The 5,000-nt window shown below is 42.3% G+C and overlaps 2 protein-coding genes across 2 annotated transcripts in view; both read right to left on the reverse strand.

Moving 5' to 3' along the window:
* Positions 1 to 5,000, reverse strand: part of LOC138017490 (uncharacterized) — a 243,896-nt gene that overhangs the window by 83,300 nt on the left and 155,596 nt on the right. The window lies entirely within an intron of this gene.
* The window catches only part of LOC138015144 (uncharacterized), a 6,081-nt gene continuing 5,076 nt past the window's right edge, over positions 3,996 to 5,000 (reverse strand). Inside the window, exons 3-4 of the mRNA XM_068862076.1 lie at positions 4,469 to 5,000; positions 3,996 to 4,122 (exon numbers count right to left, since the gene is read on the reverse strand). The exon at positions 4,469 to 5,000 is cut by the window's right edge and continues 106 nt beyond it. The gene's annotated coding sequence lies outside the window, so the exon portion shown is untranslated. The remainder of the gene's footprint in view (positions 4,123 to 4,468) is intronic.

The raw sequence follows: 5,000 nt of genomic DNA on the forward strand, positions 1-5,000 counted from the left end.
TGACGAAGTTACACAGAAAATCCAATAACTAAACCGGAGATGGGGCCTGACCAACGGACAGACGGTCACGTACAGTAGACCTAGGGTCCCCGATGTTTCCCTTTCCTTTCAGACCACTTGCCGACGGCCATATCCAGCAGTTTCTTGCAAAAAAATCATGCGGTCTTGAAAAAACACTTCTGCGTGTTAATCCCGCGCATTCTTCTGGAGGAGTATATATCATCCCCGAAGTTTGTTACTTTGAAGGTTTTGTGGAGTTAATCCTTCGAAATGCCCAGTCTGGCCGGGCCAGTTGCATAGATGTAACCTCAAGAACCTAGGAGAGTCACCCTTAAGAGTTACTTCGCCTGACGCTGAAAACGGATTCACCACGATAATTTGGCACATGTGCTTTATTGGTTTATTACGTTGCTTATTTTAGACAAAAAAAATGTTACGAGTGAGTTGTTGTAATATTGGTAAATTGCACAAGTTCTTGTTCGAGAACAGGGATTTGGTCCTTTTTTCATTTTTGATTGGCTCAAAAGCGTCATAATCTTTCATAAGACATGTCCTCAAAATTCCCATCCAAAGTAAAATGTGAGAGATTTGACAAAACACAACAAAGGAGATTTAATCAATAGCAGGTAGGGGTGTACAGACGGATTCTCTTTTGAGTCACAGGGTGTCACGCGCCTTCCCGGAGCCACCTACCAAAGTTTTGGGTTACAAATTGTCCACCAATCAGTGATGCTGTGAATTTGATTGCATGACAGTCACGCCTCCTTGCAAAGTTTGAACGACCGTTGTAACACCATGTAAGTTGAACACCGGCGGTTGCATTCACCATTTTCAACATGCCCCATAATACGATTTTCTTTGTCCCCCAAAATTTTGCATAAACCATTGTTTTCAAATGCTCTTGTGACACTGCATAGTCCCAAGAGTCATTTGTGAAAACATGGTTTATGCAAAATTTGGGGATGTGGCAACAGGGGAGGTGGTATTATGGGGAATGTAAAGATGGCGAAGGTGGTTTGTTGAGTGGACGTACTTACGTAATTGTCAAAATGTGAAAGTTTGTGTTGGTGGCGCACGGTAAGGCGCAATGCCCTGTCTCAAAGTAACCTTTGAGTAACAAATCTTGGGTGAACAAGGTGTTGTTTATGTCAGGCAATGCCTTTTCGTGTTTTGTGTACAAATTCACAGCTGTTCCGTTCATTTTGCCTCAAACCCACATGCAGCTATTTCACTGGTGGGGCAGGCGAGATTACCCCGATCACTGTGATTGGTCGGTGTGTTTTGTTTGCTTGATTGATTGACTGACTAACTTGTGGTTTAAGGCACCTGATTAGCTACTTGTGTTAACTTAGATGGGCCAACGAGCGCAAACTTTTTCTACGTATTTTTCGCAACTGAGGGTACGTGAGTGCAACCGTTTCGATGCACTCTGGTCCGTCGCGGCCGATTCAATCCTTTAAGATTAAATCTTTCTAGGTTTCCAGTAGCACCCTTCAACGGACTAACGCGTTGACGTCCGTTGTCTCCAGTCAGACGTTTGTATTCTCTCAAACAGGACCCAACGCTTCTTGTCTTTCCAAAATTGGCAGCTGCATTCTAATCTTCCGTACATCGCCATGCCGGGAAGTCCTTCCGCCAGCTCACAGAGTCGCGTGTGAAATTTCTTAAGGCCTCTCAAATATTCATGGCAAGGTATCCGTTGGTGACGCAGGCGGTTTTAGGCTTTCGCAGGAACCTCGGATGTACGTTCATTTGTGTGTAACTGGTAGTCCGGACTGAAGACCTTCAGGCAAAGTTCTCCCATCCGCCTTGAGGGGTGTGGTGGAATTCAAGATAAATTATTATTCGCTGCGATAATTCTTGTGAGCAGCGAGTCTAGTGTCTGGTAAAGGCTCAAACCCGAAACGAAAGTAGCCTGACGATGGTGTGTATGGCGTGCATTGTGAAGCGACTGGCCTGCCAGCTGCTCCAAGCAAAATCACACTGGCTGTAGAAGTTCTTGTAAAGAGTTCCTCAACTTGTGCCACCTTCAACATGTTTCCGGATACTGTGGACGTCACAGTACAAGTTTGCTACTGTATTGCCTTAAGTATGTTTGATTTTCCGATTTCTCCTGAAGACATACAATAGCAAATAAAATAATCAATAGATAAAACGTAAATAAAACAAAGTAAGGTAAAACAAAATTAATGTCCTTGTAGATTTGGCCAGGGATGTGAGTGAATGGCAGATACAAACGAGTGCAATGGATGGCTAGACGAATTCGAATTATCGAGTAAGCTTACTGGCCTGCGAGTCCGTCAGCTTTCAAGTTACACTAACACTACAGTCCGCATATAACTTATCACTTTTTTCAGTGTCCATGATACGGTCAAAAATGAAACCCAACACCATTCAGGTCTAATCAATTAATGTTATCACTTAAGGTGATTCCTTAGTAATAGAAGTTGTCGGGGAAGATATTCTTTCAACGTTTTTCACGATTGTTCCCTACATTATGGTTGACTGTCGACAAATGTAAAAAAAAAGACTAGGCTTGTCACCAAGCTCGTTTTGCGGAGAGATACAAAAATTGCCCCAGGTACAGTTTCTTTCCAACAGTTCGAAGAAACTGAAGAGTGACCTCTACAATATTTGCAACCATCAGCAAGCTCTTGTTAAGAACAAGTCAAAACCGAGCTCGATAACACGCCTCCCTGATTGCGCGGTTTCACGTTCACTCTCTTACTGAAATGACACTTTTATCACTCGACTTTCTTTTGCATCCAAAAAGTATTCCGTTGTGCTCTTTACCGCGTTCTCTGTAAACGACCATTGTTCTTTCCAGCGAGATTTCCTGCACGAAAGGTCGCCATTTTGAAATGTTGACAATTACGCTGTGTTATGTGCAGAACGGGATGCGCAATATACACATGCGTCGCTAGTGAAACCACGCCTTCGCCTGACAGAATGAGAGAAAGAAATCTTACACTGACTGAAGACTGCCTTTGTTTGATAGCCGTGGACACAATGACTTCTTGTTCATCTCCATCTTGACAATCCTGTTCGACTTCAAACGTAGCTCGGAATTGAGAAACGAACTCATCTCCCATAGTGAACACTGAAGAACCAACTGGGCATGCGCTCAATACCATCCCATATGTGTTGAAAGCGGATCCTCTGCGGAGAAACAATATGCACAATCCGCTTAATTTAATGTTGTACCAATGTGAAGTCACTTAAAACGATATTCGCGCAAGTGTCGCCCAAAACATCTCGCACCACTTTTTTCGGAAAGAAGCCTATTAGAAATTTTCCCGCGCTTAGTCGCCCGCTGCATATATTTGCTTTGCGTTCTGATTGAATTCAATTTGAATTCGAATGTGTAAATTATTCTATTATTGGTTTCATTTAAATAAACTTATTACCTTCGTTCGGTTTCTGTTAGAAGAAAACAAAACTCTCTAATGAATAACAATAACAGCACAATCGTTGCTGTATAACCTTCATGTCTGCAGTCGTATGAATCCATCCACGATGGTGATCTGTAAGCTTAACCAAAAGATCACCCCCTGCCGTTTCCTGAAGTCAAATGTTTTGGGTGCATCCACTCTGATTCCTCCAAGCCTCTCTGTTTCTTCGTAATGTACCATCTGTAAAGGGAAGCGAAAGCTTATAATCAAGATTTTGATGTGTATTGAAGGAAACTTCCAGTCCTTCATAAAAAAAACCTTCGAACCACAAGAAGTAATTTTGTTTTAAAGAAAGCGTTTGTACCAGGAAAGTCGTAAAAAATGGCCCAAGACTAAAACGGACAATAATTATTCATGAGCCGAATAAGTATAACATCTCTACAAACCTCCAAATGTACGGGAGTGTCCCCCACACAATACACCCGCACAATACAGTCCTCACTGGGCTCTGGTGGGGTGACATAAGCTACAATCCGCACTGATTTCTTGGCCACTAATTGACTGGAGGCAGACTCGCCTTTCATAACGAAGTTAGTGAAGTGATCTACAATGAGATGCACCATGTCTGCCTCCAGCAAAGCCAGGTTTGACACAGAACCATCTTGCTTGTTGGTGTCGGTCAACTGCTTCCAATCAGCAGCCACCCCTGGCTCATTTTCATTGTATTGGACTGTGAGAAGAGAAACAAACATTAGAAGTACTTTTTTGTAATAATATGATGGTGGAAGGCCCGAATTTTTCATGCGTTGTTAGTGTTTGCCGCATAAATGTTGTAACACTTACCATTTTGGTGCCTCTGACTCAGGTTCACACTATAACAAGTGTAAATTTGGTTTATTGCAAAAGTTCACAAAAATATTGCTGTCCAATCCAATGAAGAGTCTTTTAATAATTTTTTTTTTTTGGAATATGGCTGTAGGTTACTCAAGACCTTGTAAAAACTACGTTGAAAGGGTTAAGACGCAGTAAGTTTAATCTAATTTGCCAAAATAAAGAAAGAAATGTTTTTCCCCCACCTTTTAAATTCCACGCTCCATTCTCGAGAAGAGCACAGTGTGGCATGCTAAGAATCACTGGGCGTTGAAACTTGATCCCATTTGGACCACACTTCACTACTGGACTCAGCAAAGCCTCTTTGCCACCAAGCTGTGGATGTCCCTCCTCTTGGTTAACAATTGCAATGAAAATCCCCTCTGTGTGTCCTTCAGGGATAGCTCGTGGTGGCACAATAAGGGAAACCCCAGTGTTACCTATGGTAAATTTTCCTCCGTTGTGGTCTACCAAACCCCAAGCAACCATATTGGGATCAATATTTTCTGGGAGGTTTGTAATGTCCCAGAGCATTCGAGAGGTTTCTGATGATGTGGACTTGTAACTGAGAGAGGAATTTCTTCTTTTATGATTCTCCTTTCTTCTACACGATAAGTCATTCAACGTGGCATCTTCGTCGTCCTTCAAGGCTTCAACAATGATGTCTCGAATTTGTGATGAAACACCAGGATATTTGAATGATGGCTCCAAATCAAATCAATTCCACTTTGAATGGTT

Source organism: Montipora capricornis, chromosome 9, assembly GCF_036669925.1.
Source record: "Montipora capricornis isolate CH-2021 chromosome 9, ASM3666992v2, whole genome shotgun sequence".
In the NCBI taxonomy this organism is placed as follows: Eukaryota; Metazoa; Cnidaria; class Anthozoa; order Scleractinia; family Acroporidae; genus Montipora; species Montipora capricornis.